The 26,360-nt window shown below is 43.9% G+C and overlaps 1 long non-coding RNA gene across 2 annotated transcripts; it reads left to right on the top strand.

Annotated features, from left to right (window-relative positions):
- The first annotated feature begins 5,936 nt into the window (after positions 1 to 5,936).
- Positions 5,937 to 9,207, top strand: LOC307212259. 2 transcript variants are annotated; one of them, XR_013836911.1, is made up of 3 exons: positions 5,937 to 5,946; positions 7,703 to 7,828; positions 9,105 to 9,207. It is a non-coding gene; the product is annotated as an uncharacterized lncRNA (long non-coding RNA). The 2 variants fall into 2 exon arrangements; XR_013836912.1 differs by lacking the exon at positions 5,937 to 5,946 and adding an exon at positions 6,534 to 7,397.
- The last annotated feature ends 17,153 nt before the right edge of the window (positions 9,208 to 26,360 follow it).

The following is a 26,360-nucleotide window of genomic DNA, read 5'->3' as shown; positions in this document are numbered from 1 at the left end:
CAGTCTTTTCATTTCTTGGAATTAAACTGCTCTTCCTCTATGAGGAAGAGATTGCATCTTTTTAGTAGAATTATTTATAGCCCCCCTCCCCCCTATTGCCAGTTCCATGGAAAACTTCACATTTCACATGCAAAAAAATTCCATATTGCAGCCTTGCAGTTCTAAAACACACAGGGTTGTAGCAACACACACACACAAAATGCTCTGAAGTAGACCCATTGAAATAAATGGAATTAAGCTAGTTGATTTCAGTGGGCCGCCTCCTGAGTATGACAGTTGGATCCAATCAACTAGTATTTGCTGTTTTCCCTCTTTATTGCCTCTTTTGCATTGGTGTCCTTGTAGGGCTGCTTTAAAATCCTCTATAGAGTACGGAGATCATTGGATGACTTCATTATGTAACATAAAATCACCATCCATCATTTTCCTCTAAAGGGGAAGTATAGGGAGCTGACGACATTATTAAGCAATATATTATCAGAGACACCATAAGGATTTTTCGGAATCTCTTATAGAGGCCTCTAAAACAAGCTGCTTGCAACACCTGGTGCTTATTTTTTTCCTGGACCAAATCTCAAACCATTGTTAGAGTTCCCAGTGGAAGATATTTATGGTTTTAGGTTTTCGAGCAGGCAAAGCCTTCTTTAAGAAGAGGGGCTATGTGTATTGGATAGAAAGTGAGAAGATTCTAGATTAATAAATCCCCTCTTTATCCGAACAGATCTGAGCAGATTAATGGCTTTGGTTGCTTCTAAGCTATTATTGTGCACAGTTAATTACATTCATTGTGCATTCATTGTCAGGGAGCAGCTGGGATCCCCCATTCATCAGCAAGACCCATAGGGAAGAACATCTGTAAAATATACACCTGGGTACTCATCTGTCTCATGCCTTCACTCTCCATGTGTTATGTCAAAGCTCCTCAACCAGAGCATTCGACCTCAGCTGCTGGTTGTGGACTCTCCAGCATATTCAGCTGCACCACTTGTGTGTTCAGATTCCCATCCAGCAATTTAGTCATTGCCGTTCTCCATTAATGGAGGCAGGAGGGTTATCCAGGATTCTAGAGGCCAATGGCACATGGTGCTGAACGCTTCATTGATGGAGACACAAATCTTTCCCTAACCTTCAACAGCAGGATCGGAACAATAGTGTGCAGGAAGGGACGTTAACACTTCCTCACCAAAGAAATATCCCACCCCCCTCCCCAAGCACCCAGTGGCATCAGTGTTCTGCCTCATCTCCAAACCTGCAGTTTGCCAAAGGTAGACTCACCTTTAAATGCAGACCAGGTCAAATTTCTCCTCCATCTCTTGGGCTCTTGGGGAAAGCCCTGAGGTGGAAATTGCCTTTCCGCCTTTGGATCTTAATAGCACCTTCTTCACACTATTTTCCCTCACCACGAAGGTGCCTTTGAACCTTCATTCTAAGCTTATTCACCCCTCATTCTAAACTGTGGGAGTTTTAAAAGCATAATTCAGAATTGATGGTATTAATTTCTCTTTGTGGGAGAATCCTATGGGACTGAAACAAAGCAACACGAGTCAGTTATCTTCCCATGTTGTGATTTTTGGTAACTGTAGACATTGTTTAAGAATCAGCTATTCCTGTTTCTTCACATAACATAGCCTTGGAATAACTCCAACAGTATACATTCAAACCATGTCCATCACATTATATTTAGCTGGAAGTCCCCCTATTTCATATCTCTATCTGGTTATTACTTTTGCTTTTGACAATTGCATGGTGAGCAAAAAGTACCTGAGAACATGATGGAAGGCACGAACTACTTTAAGAAACCCAAAATCCTGTGGTTTAACACCAGGATATACTTGCCTTGTCAAAAGAGCGAAAAAATCAAATGAATTAAAATCAGTATTGGCATGTAAGTTATTGTTCTTTGAGTGCTGAGGTGAGTAATGGGGCAGACTAAGCCAACTAGGTTGATGTGGCCATACACTTTTGAAAATGCCCCAGGACTTCTTTTATGTGTGATGAGTGAACACATATAGATATGGCTACCAGTGGTGGGTGAAATCTCATCACTCAGTTTAGGATTGCTGCACCTTCTTACATTCTTAAGAGAACCCTGTGTGTACTCCAAGTCCCAGCCAGCATGGCCAATGGTCAGGGATGATGGGAATTGCAGTCGAAAGCATCTAAGAAAAACCTTCTGGATCATGGCAGTGGCTCATCTCCTGCAGTTTCCAGCAATTGGTAAGGCACCAGGTTGGGGAAAGGTGATGTAATAACAACAACAACAACAACAACAACAACAACAACAACAACAATAACAACAACAACAACAACAACAAAACAACTTATTATTTATACCCCGCCCATCTGTCTGAGTTTCCCCAGCCACTCTGGGCGCCTTCCAATCCAGTGTTAAAAACAATACAGCATTAAATATTAAAAACTCCCCTAAACAGGGCTGCCTTCAGATGTCTTTTAAAGATAGGATAGCTGCTTATTTCCTTCACGTTTGAAGGGAGGGCGTTCCACAGGGCGGACGCCACTAACGAGAAGGCCCTCTGTCTGGTTCCCTGTAACCTCACTTCTTGCAATGAGGGAACCGCCAGAAGGCCCTCGGTGCTGGATCTCAGTGTCTGGGCTGAACGATGGGGGTGGAGACGCTCTTTGTCCCAACCTTCAGATGAATGTGTGGAGGTCAGTGCAATCGATCTCCCTCCCTCCCCCTTCACACATTCAAAGAATGCCTGAAAGGGGTTCTTCTCTCCTCCTAATCCACCTACAGGTTTTCTTTGTGGCTTTAAGCGCGGTAAGAATTGCAAAGGCCTTTGGCAACCGCGACGCAGAAATTATTGCTCTAAAAAGAAAGTGATCTTTATGAGGGCTTCATCAGAAGCACATGTATCTCAGTATTAGGAATATATTATTCCACAGGACTTGGCGACGGCCCAGAAGCTGGAGCGCAGCACACAACATTGGCCCGTGCAATTTGAGAAGCTGCTGAGCATCCCAAACAAGAGCAGCAACGATAAGAGATAGCAAGAAAGGTTGAAGAGCTGGTTATGTTTAGCTTAGGGGCCTGAAGGCTCCAGGGTGATGGTGATATAATAGTTCTCAGATCTTTGAAAGTAAGCTGCAAGCAGGATGGCAAACAACTGTTGGCTGAGTGGAATTTGACTGCATAGCCCATAAATGATGACTGAACTGTCAAACCTTTGGGATTAAATACCAGAGTCTTCAAACCATCAGAATATATAAACCAATCTTCGCCAGCCCAGTGCTGCTATGGCTGGGGCTGATGGGAGTTGTACAGTGGTGCCTCGCAACACGAAATTAATCTGTTCCGCGAGTCTCTTCGTCTAGCGGTTTTTTCGTCTTGCGAAGCAAGCCCATTGACGGCTTAGCGGATTAGCGCTATTAGTGGCTTAGCGGCTTTTAGCGGCTTTTAGCGGATCAGCTGATAAGCGGCTTAGCAGCTTAGAAAAAGGGGGGGAGGAAAAAAAAACCCACAGGAACTCACAAGACATTTTCGTCTTGCGAAGCAAGCCCATAGGAAATTCGTTTTGCGAAGCGCCTCCAAAACGGAAAACCCTTTCGTCTAGCGGGTTTTCCATCTTGCGAGGCGTTTGTCTTGCGGGGCACCACTGTAGTCCAAAACATATGGAAGGCACTCTGGAAGGCTGGTGAAGGCTGGTTTAAACTATGTATCTTTTTGTACGTTCTTTCATATGTGGTGGACCGGTAAAAGGGTAAAAGATTATTGGGAAGTAATTGATGATGAATTGAAAAAAAATGTTTTAAAGCACCTTTCCAAAACCAAAAACCAGAGTCCTTTTTGTTGGGGATAATTCAGATGGAAATTCCCAGGTGTCAAAAAAGGTTATTTATGTAAGCCACTATGGCAGCCCACGTTTTGTTAGCCCAAAAATGGATAACGAACAAGGTCCCAACCAAAGCAGAATGGCAAATTAACTGATGGAATATGCACAGCTTCCCGATCTAACTTACAAAATAAAAGAACTAAGAAGAACATTCTTTTAAAGAAGATTGGAAAATGTTTATTGAATATATGGGGGGAATTGCGTACAATTGAAAACGTTGGCAGCATTAGGATAAATTCAACCTTGTAGATAATCTTTGATGGAAGTAATAATGGAATACTGAATGGTTTAGTTTATATAAAATATGCAGGGATTTATGCTATGCAAAATGAACCATGGGAAGAGAAGGGAAGTCATTGATATTTTAAGGTTATTTAAGTGAATATTGTAAATTGTAAAACAGAAAATTTTAAAATTAAACAATGTATTTTTTGTACAATATCCCTGGGAAAGATGTTATATATTGGCATGTCCCATCACTCCAGTGGCATTTGTGGCATAGGAAGCTGCCTTCTACTAAGTCAGACCATTTGTCTATCTAGCTCAGTATTGTCTGCACTGATTGGCAGCAGCTCTCTGAGGTTTCAGACAAGGCTCTCCCCCAGCCCTACCTGCTTGTGTCCAGTCCCAGTAGCAACTGGCCATTCTTGCGGCTTAGAGCAGCTGCAATCTGTGTTTGTGGAAGGAACTTTCAAAACAGGCATTGGGAACCTGTGGCCCTCCAGATGTTGCTGAACTACAACTCCCATGAGCAAGCATGGCCAGTGGTCAGGGGTGATGGGAACTGTAGTTGTAGCAACATCTGGAGCTCCAAAGGTTCCTCACACCTGTTTAAACTATTAAAGGCAGTCCTTGGACCACCTTGTAAACATTTGTCATTTGGGGGTGCATTTTGGAGCGTGGGTTTTTAAAAACTGCAAATTGAAATGGATGGTATGGATGGTGTTTTTCTTTTTTCCAGACAGGAAAAAGAAATTATCCAAAAGCAAGAAGGAAGTAAGGACATGAAGGGGACGGCCAAATGCTGTCTGTTGGTTGGAAGATGTTGAAGAAATCCCCTGTGGAAAAACAACAAAGAAAGGTACCAGGAAACAAAGTATTATTTTCATGTTCTGCCATTAGCTTGCCACCTGTTAGCTGTGATCATTACCCAGAGCTGAAAGGGGAAAGGCTAATCTCTTGCACATTTAGATCAACAAACTCAAACAAAACCTGCCTAATTATCCCATTGAACTGTGTCAGTTTTTTAAATCCAGCTCCCTTTCCCAGCTTGGCTGCAAGCCAAGCCCAGCAAGCTGGTGTCCATAAGCCGCATGCTAATGACAATGTCCTTTCATTCCAGGAATGATATAATTGCCAAAAGCAGTTTACAGACTCATTATTTTTATGGTTATATTTCAGAGGAAGAGTCAAAGGTCAGTCTAGGGTTTGCTTGGGAGCGTATTGGATCTTGCCTATTGAGAGCATGCAGCAGCAGCAGCAGCAGCACACCAACTCCCTAAGAGAAAGGGTTATCCCCGGGTTAGCCAGGATTCCCACTGTCACAGCAATGACAACCTAAGAATGTTTCAGGTGGTCAGTTTTTACACAGCTCATTGCTAATCTGTACTTAAAGAAAAAACCCCTATGATGTGAAAACAAATAATTCATTTTGATGTTGAATTGAGCACAAGCGTTTTGTCCAGATAAATGTGACGTGCTTTATTTAGTACACTTTTATTCTGCTGTTCGTCATAATAATGTTGTCACAATTTTTTGCCAGTTTTGGGGGGGAGAGGGAAGGGGAAGTTCTGAACCATTTGTGTGAATGTTATTGTGAGTATGAATGAGATTGCCCTGCCCACATTCTGTTTCCACCCCACATTCAAACATATTTTTTCAGGAAGGGTATTTCACCACACACACACACACACACACACACACACACACACCAAGAATGTCGACATGGGTGGATTCCACAACTCCAAAGTATCATTTTTCACCAAATCATTTATATCGGTTTTTAACTGAAGCTAACCAAGGCAAGTTCTCATTTCATTGTTTCCTACTTTCCTAGGCAAAGGAGATACAAGAAGGAAGAGCACGAGATCAAGTGGGTGTGAAAGGAAGATCAGAAAGGGGAACAAGCTGCTAGTTAAATGTAGGCAATGTGGAGCCCTCCTGAACTTGGTTGGACTACAACTCCCATCATCCCGGACCAACGGCCATACTGGCTGGAGCCAGTGGGAGTGGGAGTCCAGCTACATCTGGAGGGCACTGTAGTGGCCAGATGTGTACTTGTTATTGTTGTTTAGTTGTTTAGTCATCTCCGACTCTTCATGACCCCATGGACCAGAGCACGCCAGGCACTCCTGTCTTCCACTACCTCCCGCAGTTTGGTCAAACTCATACTGGTAGCTTTGAGAACACTGTCCAACCATCTCGTCCTCTGTCGTCCCCTTCTCCTTGTGCCCTCCATCTTTCCCAACATCAGGGTCTTCTCCAGGGAGTCTTCTCTTCTTATGAGGTGGCCAAAGTATTGGAGCCTCAGCTGCAGGATCTGTCCTTCCAGTGAGCACTCAGGGCTGATTTCCTTCAGAATGGAGAGGTTTGATCTTCTTGCAGTCCATGGGACTCTCAAGAGTCTTCTCCAGCACCATAATTCAAAAGCATCAATTCTTCAGCAATCAGCCTGGTCATTGCAAAACCCGAAAACCAGAATCCTGTGGTCATGATGGTGGTAGTGGTGATTGATTGTGACTCTTAGCAGTAGTGTTGTTTAGTTTTGAATGTGGCTTTCCTATTGCATTTCTTATATTGATTGCTTTTTTGCTGGGACTTGTAAACTGAGAGATTTCTGTTGAAAGATGAAGTATATAAATAGATAGATTTGGGGTGTAAAATTCAGGACTGACACAACACGGCACTGCAGAATTCTGTCCCCACAAGAAGCAGTGGTGGCCACCATCTTTGATGGTTTTGAAAGAGGACTGGACAAATTCATGGAGGGTAAGACTATCAGTGGCTACTAGCTGTGATATCTATACTCTGTTCTCCATGGTGAGGGGCAGCAATGCTTCTGAAATAGCAGTAGCTGGAAAGCACAGGAAGGGAGAGAGCTCTTGTGCTCAGGTCCTGCTTGCGGTCTTTGCCTAGGCATCTGGTTGGCCCCTGCAACAATATAATACTGTGATGGATCACCCTTTGGCCTCTTCTTGTGTTCTTACATTCCTACATTTCCATTTCAGACAGCAGGGATCAATGCTGAAGACCAAATATTCACTCTGTTTGGAGAATATTTGTCTTCTGGTTTTGCTTAGGAGAACTGGGGCAGGGGGTTGTTTCAACTCCAGGACTGCAGAAGTGGGCAAATGGTATCTGCTGTAAAACCATAGTTGAATTATAATAAAACAATACCTCAGTGGTATATTATATAATAAAATGAAAACAGCATATTAACTGAAACAGTAAAACTGTAATTAAACGCATACATCCCTTACAGTGCAAGCTTATAATGTCTACTCAGATGTAAGCCTCATGGACCTCAAGGGGACTTACTCCCAGGTAAGAATGGGTATAGGGTTGCAGCCTTAATGTCCCAAAGCATGTTGGCTAACTTTATAGATCCTCTGCCATCTGCAGTTAATTACTGTAGTTTTACTATTAGCAGGTCAATAAACTTTTGATCACCTCTTTATTCTTTTATTGGGTTCTGTGCCAGCTTTATGTTTCAATGTGAGGTTCAGTAACAAGTTTTTCCCTGAAATAGGGAAAATTAATAATTTTGAGGTGTTTGACATGTTCCAAGGGCAGGGATTATATGCTGCTTTGGGTGAGGGAACTAATCATTTATTTATTTATTTGCCAAGGGAATTCTGTAAAATGCCATGTGCACCGACAACAATTGGATTAAAACGCTATTAATAACCTCTGCAGTTCAAGCTTGTTCCTCAATGACAGTTCAACAAGGCAGTCCTGTGGATATCAACTCACAGGTAAGCTCCACTGTGTTCAATGGGATTTACTCACAGGAAAGTGTGCATACCTCAGCCTAAGTGTACATAACTCGGGGTGCAAGAGTTTCAACCTGCAAACAGAATTTTCTCAGATATTCAAGGGCCAGTATCCTGTTCTCACTGTGGCCAACCACATGCCCATGAGAAGCACACAAGCACATCCTGAACAGTAGTGCATTGTAGCTCTTGAACAGAAAAAGAGAAATATTATTGATGTTGACATTACAGATTACATTTTACCTACAATTTACACTGGGTACCTATGGAATATCAGTTACTTGATTTTGGCAGCATATAAATAGTTGAAATGTTACCCTGGAAGAATTGCTTCTTGTATTATTATTATTATTAAGCAATTTAAAGAGGCATAATTCTGTTTCACTGTTGCTAATCGAAGGCTTTGTATTGCGATTCTTGTTGGTGTTGGATCAGAGCCTCAGTTTTTACTGTGTGCTGCACTCTCAGGACAATAAAGATTAGTGTGTTTAAATTGGTTAAGGCTAAAGAAACAAGTGAGGAAACCAAATCCTTGTCACATCCATAGTAAAGATGAAATACACACACACACACACACACACACACACACACACACACACACACAGCTCATGCACACACATACAAACCAGTCCCCACTCAACAAAACAAAAGCTGTTTGCCTCCCCCTCCTTCATATCTGAAACCCATTATTCTGTGAGTGTAAACCTAAATAATAATAATTAATTGTAAGTAAATAAGCTGGAACTCTCACCAAACCGTGTGTCTGTGTTTCAACTGAGATGTATCATTTGACTGAGGGCATTTTAATGTCCGGTGTCTGTTTCAATGAGGTCATCAGATGTGATGGAGGATAAGAAGCCTGGATGTTTTTAAAGTGGTGCATCGGAGGGATTTTTTTGCCTAATGTTGGGGTCATCCGCCCCACTCACCAACACAACTATTAAAAGTACAGTGGTACCTCAGGTTACAGACACTTCAGGTTACAGACGCCGTTAACCCAGAAATAGTACCTCGGTTTAAGAACTTTGCTTCAGGATGAGAACAGAAATCGCATGGCAGCAGCAGGAAGCCCCATTAGCTAAAGTGGTACCTCAGGTTAAGAACAGTTTCAGGTTAAGAACGGACCTCCAGAATGAATTAAGTTCTTAACCTGAGGTACTACTGTATAGGGTCCCTGTCTTATACTATGTTTGCTAATCCTACGCATGCCAGTTCGAACTGGTTTTATTATTTGTTTTGTTTCATTTTAAATGTTTAGAATCCACCCTTCTTCTATAGCAAGGGTGGGAAATATTTTCGAGCCCTTGTGGACAACTTTCTGTGGGCCACATATTGGAAGTGGGCAGGGGCAGCTGCAAAAGTGAGTGGACTTTCACCTTTTTACATTGAAGTCAGGATAAAAATGAAAGGATCTTACACACACATCATACATCTCTCCATCCTCCTTTTGGGCAAATCCAACAAGAATCAATTCCTCCGGGGTAATTTTTTCGATATTCTCCTGAACTGTAGGGAGGATTTCTCCTGGAGAACATTCAGTGAAATGGTCTGCCCAAGTTCACCAGCTGTGGGGCCAGTCTTAATATCGTTTAATCTCATGTTAATATTGTTCAAGGAAGCAACAGAGGTGCCCCTTCACTCTTTCCGGTTCCCCTATATCAGCCATGGCTTCCTTCGCCCACCAATATGAACTGAAAATAAAGCTTAATCCAACAATACATGAGCCTGAATTTCTCAGAGGAGAATTTTCCAGGGGGAAATGTCTGAGATTCTCTCCCTGTTTCATATCACCAGAATATCTGACAAAATTCCACCCGCCCCAACTTGAATGCTTCAAATAATGTGGAGAACTTTTGGAGGCCATTTTCATTCAACCCAAATCTAGAGATCAATGAACACAGCATTTACAAAAAGCTGGTGGCACCTTTTAATTTTACTACTTTTCCTTTCCGCTTTCCTCCCATCCATCTGAGCCCCCTCCCAAATGCTTATAGCATTGCAATTGAGAGCTAAGTCACTTAGTTGCAACTACTTTCTGTTGCTTATGAGCGCTTTCAAATGGGAAGGGAGTCTTAATGTGATACCGGAAAGGGCATTAGATAAATAAACAGGTCTTTGGTTCTGACATTTCCTGGAAGCTTAAGATCATTAACTGAGGGGTCCCCACTCATCTTAATGCTTTGCCCATTAACAGGTACATTTGAGTCTTTCCTAGGGAATTCACCAGCCTCTTCTCATTCTCGGGGCGAATGGTTTGCGAGTGACATGCCGTATGGTGTGTGTTAACTGACTTACTCCCAAAGGGACACCGATATGCCCTTAATTAGGATGTTGGAAGCATCAAGTGAAGCCTTCTGAGATGGCGTCAGGAAACGAGGTGAGGAACTGTGGCTGCTCGCCGCCTATTTGTTTATAGTAGTTATTTATTTATTTTTTAGATTGCTCACCCACACCTTTCACCATAAGATCCCACAGCGGGTTACAGCAAGGGAAAATACCATTTTAAAAGCAGATGAAACCATCGCAATTATAAAACAAGTAAAATCGCTCTAAATGGAACAGAAGAGTATAAATTTGGCAAAAGAAATAAAAAATCATTCCTTTCCTCCTAGTGAAAAGATAGAAGAAAGAGTTTCCTCTGGGAAGTGTATCTGATCCTAGTCTATCCTAACTACAACCACGTAAATTAGGTAACAGTGAGTGATGGCGACTGGCCAAAAGTTACCCAGTGATGTTGTTGTTGTTGTTGTTGTTGTTCTCTTCCTCCTCCTTCTTCCTCCCACCCTGGCATTCAGCCTTTCCTGTGATCCCAGGGCTGCTCTCAACGTTAAAAACAGAATTAAAGCCTGTCAGGGAACTGCCATCAGCTCAGAGACAAGAAATGGAAGGGCAGTTGTATTATAGGGAGCCTCCGAAAATCTTGCGAAGCAGTTCCTCTTCCGGCAAGGAGGAAAGCCCCACCTCCAGTGGAAAAGAAGTGCAGGGGCAAGGGGATGCTAGGGAGAGCCTTAACACTGAGCCTGAGCAAGCCGGAGAGGCGGGAAGTGCGCCCTTGCCAACACCCATTCTGCGCAGTAGTATTCAGTGCGGGGAGGGGAGGAAAAGGCTGGAGGTGACGCGACTTTTATGCTGGGAGAGGTACAAAGACCGACCACTCCCAGATTCTGCTAGTGATTGAGACAGACATGAACTTACAATGCTCTTCACTGTAAATAGTTTGCACCAAGAATAAAGCCTGTAAAAGACAGGTCGGAGTCCTGCCTGGTTACTCTCGAGCAACCACCACAGCCATCTGACAAAGCCCTAACCTAAAATCCATTATAAAAATAAAACAACCAGCAATACAGTCTGAATGGGGATTTTGAACCTGGGTATTCTCCATCCTATTCTAATAACATCCGGCTGTATCCAAGAAAGATCCCATGAATACCGGGGAAAGGACAAAATAAACTTTAGAATGGGCAACTGCAGCACCAGAATATTTATGTACATGGCTATTGTAGCTCTAGATGTTTGGGGTGGGTGGTGGCTTCCGTGGACCACCTTAATTTAGAAGAAGTGGTTGGCATCTTAGGCTGCACCATCTCAGTCTCAGTTGAATGAGGTTAGATGGATTTGTAGCTGGTTGACCATACCCAAAGAGTACTCATTAATGGTTCCTCATCATCCTGGAAAAAAGTGACAAGTGGGGTGCCTCAGGGTTCTGTCCTGGGCCTGTTGTTGTTCAACGTCTTTATAAATGACTTGGATGAAGGAATTGAGGGGATGCACATCAAACTTGCAGATGACATCAAACTGGGAGGGGTAGCTAATGCTTCAGAAGACAGAAACAGAATTCAAAATGACCTTAACAGATTGGAGAACTGGCTGCAATCTAACAAAATGAATTTCAATAGGGACAAATGTACGGTTCTGCACTTAGGCAGGAAGAACCAGGTGCACAAATATAGCATGGAAAACACATGTAGCAGTACATGTGAAAAGGATCAAGGGGTCTTGGTGATCCACAAGTTTAACATGAGTCAACAATGTGATGCAGCAGCAAAAAAAGCTCATGCTATTCTAGGCTGCATCAACAGAAGTCTAGTGTCCAGATCAAGGGAAGTAACAGTACCGCTCTATTCTGCTTTGGTCAGACCACACCTGGAGTACTGTGTCCAATTCTGGGCACCACAATTTAGGAAGGATGTTGACCAGCTGGAATGTGTGCAGAGGAGGGCAACCAAGATGATCCAGGGTCTGGAAACTAAGCCTTATGAGGAGCACTTGAAGGAGCTAGGTATGTTTAGCCTGGAAAAGAGGAGACAGAGGAGATATAATAGCCATCTTCAAATATCATAACGGCTGTCACATGGAGGAGGGAGCATGCTTGTTTTCTCCTGCTCTGGAGGATAGGACTCGAACCAATGGTTTCAAGTTGCAGGGCCATCTTTAGCAGATGCGGTGCTGGGGTGCATTTATCTGCCCAGTGCCCCCAAATTACCATGGATAGTGTTGGGGTGGCCATAGCTGCACACTGCCAGCTATCCGGGGGGGGTGCAACTCTCCCCCATGCTGCAGCAGGAGAGCAATCCCCGCAGAGGCTTAGGAGGGAAGCTGTGCGCCCACCAGCCTTATGGTTGGCGGGGCGCACCTGGCAGGTGTGCAGGGAAAGGGGAGGCCGCCGGCAAAACTGCGCAGCTCCCTCACTTGCTGGGGTGTCCCTGAGGGGCCGGCGCCCTGGCACGATGCATGACTAAGATCTATGGAAAAGATGGCTCTGTCAAGTTGCAAGAAAGGAGATTCCAACTAAACATTCGGAAAAACTTTCTGACAGTAAGAGCTTTTGAGCAGTGGAACAGACTCCCACAAGAGGGGGTGGACTCTGCTTCCTTGGAGGTTTTTAGAAAGAGGTTGGATGGCTGTCTGTCATGGATGTTTGAGCTGAGATTCCGACATGCTATGATTCTATGATCACTTAGAGTTGCTATCAGGGGGCTTTGGGTGGGGGAGATAGCAGTCATTCCCCGCCACCCATGATGATCTGGGGACAGAATTTACACGCAAACACACAAACACTAAGCCAAATTTCTTCCTCTGAGATTTTTCAGCTCAGTCTTAACAACTTTTGCACACTTTATGGCAACTTGTTTGGCTTCTCTAGAGAATTACAATAACGAAAAGTGTGAGCTGATCAAACACTTTCATATCCTTTATATTTCCCTTCAAGCCAAGTGCCCCTATATATTTACAGTGCTTCAATTGTGGTGTTTGGTCATGGGGAAACTGCTTGCACGGTTTTATGGGGTTCTCATGAGAAAAAAATAGGATAATGAGGTGTTCTGGATATTAATGTGACACCATTTTATTGGGCCAACTGAAGTATTATGAAACACAAGGATTAAGGACACAAATCTGCATGCAGAGTCAATGATACACTTGAAAATGATCCTTTATAGTTCAAATCTTCAACTTTATGGCCAGACTTGCAAATGCATCTTTCTGGAGGCCCTTTGAACAAATTCTTTCTAATAATCATGATGCAGGTACATTATTAAACATCTGCCTATATTAAGCTAAGGATTTGTTCGAACTACAGAAGGTGTTTGGTAACCCTTTCAATACTCTATGGGTTATTCTTACGGTTTAGCACATTACTATAAATTATGATGGTGATTATGATGCTTATTCGGGGCAACACATAGCAGATGTTGGCAGCCAGGAAAAAATGATTGGATGTGTAATGACAAAGGTATCATGAAAGAAATTGGATTTGTCAGTAAAAGTCAGCGGGGCGGCACAAGAGAGGTGATGATGCTCACCTGCACGCCAAATTGCAGGAGCTTTTTATAGCAGGCACATTGGTGCCACCCCTTCCCTTAAAAGCCATTAAAGGTAAAAGGTAAAGGTACCCCTGCCCGTACGGGCCAGTCTTGACAGACTCTGGGGTTGTGCGCCCATCTCACTTAAGAGGCCAGGGGCCAGCGCTGTCCGGAGACACTTCCGGTTCACGTGGCCAGCGTGACATCGCTGCTCTGGCGAGCCAGAGCCGCACACGGAAACGCCGTTTACCTTCCCGCTGGTAAGCGGTCCCTATTTATCTACTTGCACCCAGAGGTGCTTTCGAACTGCTAGGTTGGCAGGTGCTGGGACCGAGCAGCGGGAGCGCACCCCGCCGCAGGGATTCGAACCGCCGACCTTTCGATCGGCAAGTCCTAGGCGCTGAGGCTTTAACCCACAGCGCCACCTGCGTCCCTAAACCATTACAGCATAAACCTATAGCCATTACAGCAGCATAATGTGGTGATGCATTATTGCTCTGGCAGGGGCTACTGGAGGAAAAGAAGTGGCCCCATTTTTTCCAAGACTGTCAGTACATCATTAGGTAGAATCCTTCTGGGGCCTTGTGGGAAATGTGGGTTATCCAAGCCAGCTCCAGTGCTGGTAGTGAGTTTCACCCCCTGCCCCCAAGATTCCCTCACTCCAAATTTGGCCCCTGTTGCATTCCTGACTTCCAACCCATCAGCTTACCATGCGAATCTGCTGGCATTTACAGGCTTCAGTTCAGAAAGTCACATTTCTTCCCCAGCCACTACAGACTATCTTTCTCCAAGCCTTCTTCAGTCGCAGCTGCACATCTCCCTCTGGGCAAAGTGTGTAGCCCCCTCTCCCCCTTGATAGCTGCTCAGTGGACACAGAGGAATGTCCCTTCTGCTATGCTTACACACCTCGGTGGCCGCCTCAGTGGTTTTGAAGCTCATAACTCTCCATCTGGCAGCTCTGTCTCTGACCTGGGGAAAAAACCCTTAACCCTGTCATGCCTCTGTTTTCCCTTAGAACAACTCAGAAAGCTCTTAAAATTTGAGTGCTATAGTAAGATGATGAACATGAGGTATTCAATTCCCACTGAATTCAATTGGACTTCTGAATATACACGTCTAGAACAGTGGTACCTCAGGTTAAGTACTTAATTTGTTCTGGAGGTCCATACTTAACCTGAAACTATTCTTAACCTGAAGCACCACTTTAGCTAATGGGGCCTCCTGCTGCTGCCGCGCCGCTGGAGCACGATTTCTGTTCTCATCCTGAAGCAAAGTTCTTAACCTGAAGCACCATTTCTGGGTTAGCGGAGTCCGTAACCTGAAGCGTATGTAACTTGAGGTACCACTGTATTTTGCTTGTTGGCCTTTGAAAAACCATATACAGAATACTATACAAGGAATGCTAAGAGCAATGTGGCTGCTACAAAAGGGAATGCTATGCGGAGGTGCCAGCTTGAATAAAATATGGTGGGGCAGGTCAGCCCCACCACACATAATCAATCACATGAAGTAGTGCATGCACACCATTTGAATGGAAGTGGGCCGGCCCTAGGATTTGGCTGCTATGACGCCATGTACAGTGAAACCTCGGTTGTCTAACGCTTAGGAAGTCGAATGTTTCAGCTTTCGGTTTTTTTTTTTTTTTTAAGATAATTTTTATTCGTTTTTCAAACACAGAACAAAACAAAAAAAACAAAACAAAGGATTCAAAACACAAACAAAAACATACAAAACATTTAAACCAATATAACTTCAAAATTATATTTTCATACCCTTCTTTCTTTTGACTTCCCCATACCTCCCCATCCCTGCATCCTTGTTTAATAATTCTTTAGCAACCCTTTAGTCAATTGTCCTGATTCCCTTTCATTAAATTTCCTTTAGTTTTTTAGTTACAGCTGCATTCTCTACTTCTTACCCCATGACATCTTAGCATTCCTCAATTTTACAAAAGTTTTTAAGGTATATTTTAAATTTCTTCCAGTCCTCTTCCACTGTCTCCTTCCCCTGGTCGCAAATTCAGCTTTCGAATGCCGACAGCTCAGAAGTGAATGCTTCCGTTTTCAAACATGCCTCTGAAGTCGAATGGCTTCTGAGGTGTGTTTTTCCATTTTTTTCAATGGATTTTGCCGACCGGCAATTGCGCCTCAGTTGTCAAACGTTTTGGAAGTCGAACGGTCTTCCGGAATGGATTATTTTTGACAACCGAGGTTCTCCTGTATCATATTTTTCTGTACAAAAATGTTCCCATTGCAAAAATAAAAATAGAAGCAACTAATTTAAAGGATATCTACTGTTTCACATTAACTCACTTGGGAGCTATTTTCTCCGCCATGCGCTCTACCCTGGAGGGCACTCATCACACTGTCTTGACTACACAAATTATAGACATTTATGACTTGGGGAGCCTTCTTAGTCTCCTCCTATTATTAGTGTAATATCTTGCAGCTGCAGTCATGAGCGTCCTTCTAAACTTAAGCCTCCTTTCCTTTGCCTATCGTGCATGTATCTCGTAGAGTTTTATGGTATCCAGTGAATTCAGCTGCTTCCTACCTCTGCCGCCCCTCCATTGATCCCAACATGCCTATGCAGTTGCTCTCACAGCGAAGCCTCACTCCTCATAAATGTGCCAGAGACATAAATGCATGTCATGTGGTGTAATTGGGAGAGGGATATATATCTATCTATCTTCCTGTTCTTTCATTTTATGGCTGCGCGTGAAATGATCCCATGGAGAGAAAGAAGCCAGCCCTATAACCTTTCCACATTCGGTGCCTTGAGCTTATGCTCGTGTTCCTGAAGTCTTTTGCCTCCCTTCTCTGTGGCAGTCTGGTCCTCCTGGATGGGAACGACCCCCCTCACACCCCTCCCTCCCGCTATCCTTTCCTTTGGAGTCGAAACGGCAAACACCTGGCAGACATTCCAGGGAGCGAATCTGCAGCGCACCTCCTGCTCCGCACAGGCATTTGAGCTGAACCTTGTTTTAGCGATCCCTGAGGGCCTCTCAATCAATAATCCATGTACATTTTATGAGGGCCGGATTACAGGGATTTGCAAAGAGGGTGATTAGGTAATGCTTCAAAGGACACTTCCCACCAACACCTGCGACATTAACAAGGCACACCTATTAATAGAAAAACGCACAATTCAGAACGAATAATCCCTAATTCTGGTAACCTCCGCATCGTGAGTTGCGACCCTTAGAACCCAGAATTAGTTCCAAATAGCCAATTGGATTTAGATGGCTGGGGCTTCCAACATCTGGCTGAGTGATGACATCTCAAATATGTAGGGTGTCATGGGAGCGGGGGGGGGGGGTAGGGCAGGAATGGACGGACCAAGAATAGGGAGCTACACAAAGGACCAGACAATAATAATGGTCCCTTTCAGCTCACACCACCTGCATAATCCTGCTACATGAAAATGACTTCCTGGCCTGAACTGTCTCAAGAGGCTACCTGCAGATTAGCTAGCGAGAGAGAAACCTGAAAGGGTTGTCAGGCACTGGTGGGGAATGCCAAGCCTGGGCTTCTCTTTCTGGCCTTCAGGGCTTTACCCAGGCCAAGTCCCCTCCTGAGTTACATCGTCAGTCCTGCTCTACACCCTCCTTGAGTGTTTTTGCCTGGCTGGAATATGCCTTTGAACTCCAATCATGCTTCCATACCCTCCAGCGTTTTGTGACAAAGGTTTGGGGCACAAACTCCATCTCCATTGCTCACCCTGTTTCTTCTCCTGCCCACTCACCCCCTCCTTCCCTCCCCTCTCTTACTTTTGCTATATTTGGCCTCCTGCTATATTTGGACCCTGCCTCTCCAGACGCAGCACAGCCTTCAGTGGCCTCCGGGAAAATTGGGACGTCCCAAATTGGGATCAGAAGCCAGCGCAGCTTCTGTCAATTTGAGATGTCCCGATTTAATCTTGAGGGGGGTTGTGCTTCTTTCTTGCCTGGATGGAGGCTAGAGAGGGATAGGTGAGTGAGTGAGACTAGAAACTAGTCTCCTGTACAAAGGCAAAATGCAAACTTGCTGCTCTGCTGGCTTTGACTTACGGTCCCCCAGAAAGTCACCCAGGCATATGGCTTTTGGGTTGAGAAATGTTTCTACTCCCTGCTATAGGGGGAGAGCCTTTCCCAACCTTGGCTCCCCAGATTTTGTTGGATTACAACTCCCATCATCCATAGCCGGCAGGGGCAGCATTCAAGGATGATGGGAGTGGTAGTCCAACAACATCTGGAAACCCAAGACTGCTTTAGAACAAAGTTTCTGTGTGATGTCCAGATCCCTGGAAACTCCCTCATCCAAATTAGTAGTGCCACTAGGGTGGGGCTGTTTTAGCACCTGTTGCAGGAGAAACCTGGGAAGGTTTCCAGATTCAGCATCCATGGAGTGTATTGCTGGTGATAGAAATTATATAGCATTACATTATATTTTCTTTCTCATCAGACATAGTTTCAAGATGTGAGATGTATGGCCAGACACCAGCTGACTCAGGTCCAAACCAGACGAGACACATTTCTCATGTGTTCTCATGTGCTGTTTTCTAAATAGCAGGGGTGGAAGGGATTGGGACCACAGTACACAGGGAGGGTACCAGTTTAACCTTTTCCACTTGTGCGGTGCCCCCAAACAAAAAAATACCCCTCCTGAAGTTATTATTCACCCAGGAAGGGACTACTATCAGGAAGGGGACAATAGATTCAGGAAGGAAGCCATAGCTCAGTGGTGAAGCATCCCAGTTTCATCCTCATCATCTCCAGGTTGGGTTGAGAGAGACCCCCGTCTGAAATCCCAAAGAGTCGCTGCCAGTCAGTCTCAACAATGGGCAGCGTTCTACTAACAAATCTTCTAACAAGGATTTCTGCAACAGGACTTTCCCCTCCTCGTCCCGCACACATCAACAAACAAATACAAGCTTCATCAGAAAGGTGAAAAAAGCATCCAGTTTCACAGCCAGCAATGAGCTCGCTGGACCTTGTCAATCTGCATTCTTCTCATTTTACTCTGAGTTTGTTTATGCTATTGCATTATATAAAGCAATGGTTTATATTGCTTTCATATTGTTTTATGGAAACAATAAAGTAGCCTGGAGTAATTACTTCTCTGGCTGTCTCGCAAACCTCATGTTGCTTCTTATATTGCGCAACTCATCGAGGAATCATAATAGCTAGTGAATGCATTCATCAACACAGTTTGGTGTGTTTAATCCCCACTGATTCAGCAAGACAAATGGTTCTGTGCATTGTCGTCATGATGCTGAGATGGCAAAGCATTGCAGGAAATACATTCCTCTATCTTTCCCTCCACTGCCAAACAACGACTGCAACAAATGTTTCTTAATGTTCATATATATATATATATATATATATATATATATATATATATTAGTACAAAATTTACAACCTGTCGAGGAACCTTTGAGAGTTCTCCCCTCCCCATTTTATCCTCACAGCAACCCTGTGACTTGCCCAAGATCCCCAGCGAGCTTCAGGGTTGAGTGAGGATTGAAATTCTGGTCACCCAGGTCCTAGCTTGACACGCTCAGCACTGCACCACACTTGATCAAAAGCCCTGCCTTTTAAGTGTGACTGAGTGTGGCTCCAATCCACCCATTTCTCTAGAATTCATGTATCTTGATGACTGTTGCTTCCTCGATGCAATGATCCTAATTGACTAGCAGAGCTAATGTGACTAGCATCTTTGGTTCAAAGTTTCAAGTGCAGTTGTACCTTGGAAGTCAAATGGAATCCGTTCCAGAAGTCCATTCAACTTCCAAAATGTTCGGAAACCAAAGTGCAGCTTCTGATTGGCTGCAGGAAGCTCCTGCAACCAATCAGAAACCGCGCCAGATGCTTGGCTTCTGGTTTGAAAAAAGGGACACTCACTTCCAGGTTTTGATCATTCGGGAGCAGATTTGTTTGGGAGCCAAGACGTTTGAGATCTAAGATACGACTGTATTATTTATTCAAATCATTATTATTATTTTTTGGAAGACACCGATAGGGAGGGATTAGGTTGAATAATTAGCAAATTGTTATGCACCCTAATCCCTTGTGCTGGTGCTATCTATACAACCAATAAAGTAAAATAATTGGAGCCTTCAATAGTCTGCAGTAGAAAACAAGCCTTCTGAGGTTCTGATCATCTCTATGATGTAAGAATTGTAAGAATTGGCCCCAAAAATTGGGTTGTGGGGATTGATGGGTATTTTCCGATCAGATGGATTTGAAGGGGGGAAGAGTGCAAAATCTGACTCACTTGCATGGAAAGAGCAACCTACAGGAGACATCTTTAAGGACTTCTAAAGAACACCTCTGAGAAAAACAGGCTCTCTTCAGGAAGCCTGTCACTGAATTGGAATCATCCTGTGGTTTGGAAGGAACATGTGTTCCGAGAAAACATTACACCAGTTTACAACTTGAAGACTCCTGCAGGTAATTGGTTTCATTCACTTTCTCAAACTGTAAGTGCAGCTTCTTGCAGTTGTAACAGCTGTTTCCTTTGTTCTTGGTTTTGCTTTTTTTTTTCTTCCTCTTTCTTTTATGCTTTGAAAAATCTGGCTTTGCTATTTGCTACATGGCTCCTCCTCCTTTCTAGCCTGCTCCACCGAGCAAAACGCGAAGGTCAAACAGCATGATATTTCCTATGACCCAGACTAAAGTTTAAGTTGGATTCTTAGGTTCCACTTGAATGAAAGTAAATTAATCAACATTCGCCGCGATAGCGAATGTTTTCAAGAGAGCTGACCTGCTGTTATGCTATACCTGAGATGCTAAAATAGCTCTGTTTGTTTGTTCGATATTTTTTAAGGGCATTTATACCCTGCTCTTCATCACAGTGGATCCCAGGGCTGAGTACAGCGCACAAATTACATTAAATCACACAGGAATAAAAACAATCCTAAAGCATAAAACCAATTTAAACAGCAAGAGCAGTTCAAACCACAGGGCAGGCTACTCACCCTAAGCCATTAACACATAGAGACTGCAATCCTGTAGTTGTAAGTCCCACTGAATTCAAGAGGGATTATTTCTGCATAGACATAGCATTGCACTGTACAACCATGAAAATGCCTGGGCAAACAGATATGTCATTATTTGGCATCAAAATGATATAAGCATTGGCATCAAGTACACTTCTTTTTTAAACTTTTAATTAAAAATGTAGTAAAACGGCTACATACAAATTCAGTAAAAGAGAGAATCCATCACAAAGCAATGCATAGTGTAATAATAGCAGTTCCAAAGCAGCTCAGAAAATCAGCCACAATGTGTTGATTATAACCTTGGGGGGGGGGGGGGATAGATTTGTAACCACCTACCTATATTATATGAAGCAGGTGCCAAGCAAATGTCATTTCAGATGGTCTTAAAACATTGGCAGTCCATATCGGTTCTCTTTTGATGAAGTACACTTCTGAATGGATGGCATTGCATAGCTGGGATGCCACCACAGGTATTGTCCTTCTCACATCAGCACATAATGCACATTCCTCGACAGTGGTACATAGGGAAGAGCTTCCTCTTTGATTAGGGGCTGCATTCAGGAACATCAGGGGTTGCCTGAGAAGGTGATTTTATTGTGTAAATCGTAGTGGGGAATAGGAATCTCCTAACACAGAGCCTAGGACTTGTCGATCAGAAGGTCGGCAGTTCGAATCCCTGCAACGGGGTGAGCTCCTGTAGCTCGGTCCCTGCTCCTGCCAACCTAGCAGTTCGAAAGCACATCAAAGTGCAAGTAGATAAATAAGTACTGCTCCAGGGGGAAGGTAAATGGTGTTTCCGTGCACTGCTCTGGTTCACCAGAAGTGGCTTAGTCATGCTGGCCACACGTCCCAGAAGCTGTACACCAGCTCCCTCGGCCAATAAAGCGAGATGAGCGCTGCAACCCCAGAGTCGGTCATGACTGGACCTAATGTTCAGGGGTCCCTTTACCTTTACTTTAATAATAATAATAATAATAATAATAATAATAATAATAATTTATTATTTATTATTTGTACCCCGCCCATCTGGCTAGGTTTCCCCAGCCACTCTGGGCGGCTTCCAACAAGGATGAAAAATACACTAAAATGTCACATATTAAAAACTTCCCTGAACAGGGCTGCCTTCAGATGTCTTCTGAATGTCAGGTAGTTGTTTATCGCTTTGACATCCGATGGGAGGGCATTCCACAGGGTGGGCGCCACTACCGAGAAGGCCCTCTGCCTGGTTCCCTGTAACCTGACCTCTCGCAGTGAGGGAACCACCAGAAGGCCCTCGGAGCTGGACCTCAGTGTCCGGGCAGAACGATGGGGGAGGAGACGCTCCTTCAGATATACTGGACCGAGGCCATTTAGGGCTTTAAAGGTCAGCACCAACACTTTGAATTGTGCTCGGAAACGTACTGGGAGCCAATGTAGGTCTTTCAAGACCGGTGTTATATGGTCTCGGCGGCCGCTCCCAGTCACCAGTCTAGCTGCCGCATTCTGGATTAGTTGTAGTTTCCGGGTCACCTTCATAGGTAGCCCCACGTAGAGTGCATTGCAGTAGTCCAAGCGGGAGATAACCAGAGCATGTACCACTCTGGCGAGACAGTCTGCAGGCAGATAGGGTCTCAGCCTACGTACCAGATGGAGCTGGTAAACAGCTGCCCTGGATACAGATTTGACCTGTGCCTCCATGGACAGCTGTGAGTCCAAAATGACTCCCAGGCTGCGCACCTGGTCCTTCAGGGGCACAGTTACCCCATTCAGGACCAGGGAATCCTCCACACCTGCCCGCCTCCTGTCCCCCATCAGGATTCAACCTCAATCTGTTAGCCGCCATCCATCCTCCAACCGCTTCCAGACACTCACACAGGACCTTCACCGCCTTCACTGGTTCAGATTTAAAAGAGAGGTAGAGCTGGGTATCATCTGCTTACTGATGAACACCCAGCCCAAACCTCCTGATGATCTCTCCCAGTGGCTGCATGTAAATGTTGAAAAGCATGGGGGAGAGGACAGAACCCTGAGGCACCCCACAAGTGAGAGCCCAGGGGTCTGAACACTCATCCCCCACCACCACTTTCTGAACACGGCCCAGGAGGAAGGAGCGGAACCACTGTATGACAGTGCCCCCAGCTCCCAGCCCCTCAAGACGGTCTAGAAGGATGTTATGGTCGATGGTATCAAACGCCGCTGAGAGATCCAGCAGAACTAGGAAACAGCTCTCACCTTTGTCCCTAGCCTGCCAGAGATCATCAACCAGTGCGACCAAGGCAGTTTCAGTCCCATGATGAGGCCTGAATCCCGACTGGAAGGGATCCAAATGGTCCGCTTCTTCCAGGCGTGCCTGGAGTTGTTCAGCAACCACTCGCTCAATCACCTTGCCCAAGAATGGAAGGTTTGAGACTGGGCGATAATGGTTTTTTAAGAAGCGGTTTAATAACCGCCTCTTTCAGCGGGTCTGGGAAGGCTCCCTCACGGAGGGAAGCATTCACCACCCCACGAAGCCCATCGCCCAGTCCTTCCCGGCTAGCTTTTATAAGCCAGGATGGGCAAGGATCCAGGAGACAGGTGGTTGGCTTCACTCGTCCAAGCAGCCTGTCCACATCCTCGGAGGTAACAGATTGGAATTGTCTCCTTTACTATTTATAACAATACTAGAAATATTCAATAAGAGATTGAGGGAATCAAAAGAGGTTAAAGGAGTCAAGGTTGGATTGAAGGAATATAAAATCAAAGCTTTTGCTGATGACATTGTATTAACACTAGAAGACCCAAAACAAAGTGTACAAGAAGCCCTGCAAAAGCTTGAAGAATTTGGTGTTGTGTCAGGGTTCAAGGTAAATAAGAACAAAACTAAAATGTTGGTTAAAAATTTAACAAAGGAAGAGATGACAGAATTAGAACAAAGGGCAGGAATTATGATAGCCAAGAAGGTGAAATATCTTGGGGTGTGGATTACGACAAAAAATATCAATTTATATAAGGACAACTATGAGGTCACCTGGAGGAAGATTAAGAAAGATCTGGAAATCTGGGAGAGAATGAAACTATCCTTTCTAGGAAGGATAGCGGTAGTTAAAATGAATGTTCTGCCCAGAATGCTGTTCTTATTTCAAACAATTCCTGTACTTAGAGGTTTGAGGCGATGTAAAGAGTGGCAGAGAGCTCTTGCGAGATATATCTGGCAAGGGAAAAGACCCCGAATAAAAATGAAAATATTGGTGGATAAAAAAGAAAGAGGGGGCTTTTCCTTGCCGGATTTGAGTCTTTATTATGAGGCGGCATGTTTGGTATGGTTAAAGGATTGGATAAAACTGGAAAATACAGATATATTGGATCTGGAGGGCTTTGACAACAGGTTCGGGTGGCACTCGTACCTGTGGTACGGAGAAGTCAAGATACACAGGGGCTTCTTAAATCATATCTTCAGGGGACCTATATTTCAGGTATGGGAGAGGAACAAAAATCTTTTGGAAAGAAAGACCCCATGGTGGATTTCACCAATAGAGGTGTTGACTATTAAGAAAACCAATATGGAAGAGAAGAATGCCACATATAAAGAACTTATAATTAAAACAGACCAAGGTATCAAACTTAGACCGTATGAGGAGGTTAAAAACCAATTCACTAGCTGGTTGCAATACCATCAGGTGAATGGTTTGCTAAATGAAGATAAAAAGAAAATAGGATTTGAAGATAAAAAATCTAGATTTAATGTAGAAGTGGTAGAGGGTGAGAGTAAAATTTTATCCAAGATCTACAATATATTACTGGACTGGTACACAAAAGACGAGGAGGTGAAGGAGGCAATGATAAAGTGGGCGATGGATATTGGCCACAATATCGATTTTGAAAGATGGCTGGAATTATGGAATAACAACATAAAGTTTACGGCTTGTACGGCATTGAGGGAAAACATCTGGAAAATGATTTACAGGTGGTATCATACGCCGGTGAAACTGGCAAAAATGTACAGATTAAAGAATAAAAGTTGTTGGAAGTGTGGAGAAGCAGAAGGCGACCTCTACCACATGTGGTGGTCTTGTAACAAAGTGAAAGCTTTTTGGGAATTAATTTACAATGAACTTAAAAAAAATTTCAAATACACTTTTCCCAAAAAACCCGAAGCCTTTCTGCTGGCAATGCCAGGTAAAGAAATCAAAAAAAAGAGGACAAAATGCTATTCCTCTATGCCACTACAGCCGCAAGAATTATGTTGGTGCAAAACTGGAAAACGGAAATTATACCTAGTATAAGTGACTGGCAGGTTAAAATGGTAAATTATGCCGAACTTGCTAGATTAACAGATAGAATACGAGATCAAGATGAACAGAAATTTCAAAAAAATTGGAGTAAATATTGGAAATACATTGGAAACGAACTGTAGAAAGCACTGGCGGTTTTGGAATAACACTTACAGAGAAAAACCAATATCTAAGATTAAAAAGAAAATACGTGACCGTGGAATTTATTTGATACTTACCAAAAGGGTGGAAGGGAGTCCAGGGCTCTTAAATAGAGCCCAAATACAGAGAAATTTGTGTTGGTGTTTTTGTTTGTGTTTTGTATAAATGGGGAGAGAACACAATGCATTATGTAAATAATTTAGAATTAATATGTTTATTAATAGGTGTATTATGTTTTTGTCTTGATATGTGTAATTGTATATTTTGAATAAAAATGTAATGAAAAAAAAAAAAAGGAACTGATCCCACACAACTTGACCAGACAGGACTCTAGCACTCTCCCGCCCTGGCCCTGCTCCCATGGTGGAGTCTACTTTTCCCGAATCTGAGCGATTTTATCTGCAAAAAAAATTGCAAAATCATTGCAGGAGAACATATGGCCCGTACTGGGCCCCGATGTTACAGGTGGTTCCGCTAAATTGTGAACCACCTGAAAGAGTCTCCTGCTGCTGTTTTCTGCAGATGCAATAGAGGCGGTGAAGAAAGTCTTCTTCGCCGTCGCTATCGCCACTTGGTAGGCTCGACGTTGAGCTCTAACCTGTGTCCGGTCAGATTCGGAATGAGTTATCCGCCACCGGCGCTCTAGCCGTTTCAACGATTGTTTCATTGCCCTCAGATCCGTGGAAAACCACGGGGCTCTCCGGGCTCCATGAAATCGGAGAGGGCGCCCCTCAGCATCTTTAGCAAACTACAGTTCCCAGATTTTTTGGGAGAGAGCCATCCCTACTTAAATTGAAATGTATGGTGTGAATATGGCCTAGGTCAGGCATGTCCAATGTATGTCTCAGAGGCCTAATCCGGCCCACCAGTCGGTTTAATCTGGCCCCTGTGGTCGGCCCTCACGGCCCTTCACTTCATCAAATCTGGCCCTCTTTGAAAAAAGTTTGGACACCACTGGCCTAGGTGGATAGCTAAGTTCCGATCCCCACATTCCTCCAGCAGGTACAGCTTGGGATTAGTTCATATCAGAATTCACAAAGATGGCATTCCTCCAGCACCCCTATGAAGGTGCTTAAAACACCAGCATAATGTTATGGGGAATTTGGTGAACATATGTAACCTACTTCCAAGCACTGCGGAACTCTCAAATCATATTACAGATAATAATGCAGTTCCACTTACTATCTTTACGTATCATGTGGTTAATGAGCAATTCTTCATACCCACATAGCTCAGTGAGGCATATGTTTAAATTTCCTTGGGAGGTCTAGGATCATCAGGTCAGAAACCTGAGAGACATTTCCAGTGCACACACATTCCCCCCACCATAAAGATCACGGG

This window comes from Podarcis cretensis (genome assembly GCF_951804945.1).
Source record: "Podarcis cretensis genome assembly, chromosome: 3".
Taxonomy (NCBI): domain Eukaryota; kingdom Metazoa; phylum Chordata; class Lepidosauria; order Squamata; family Lacertidae; genus Podarcis; species Podarcis cretensis.
The sequence above is the reverse complement of the archived record's forward strand: the minus strand, read 5'-3'. Positions and strand labels throughout refer to the sequence as shown.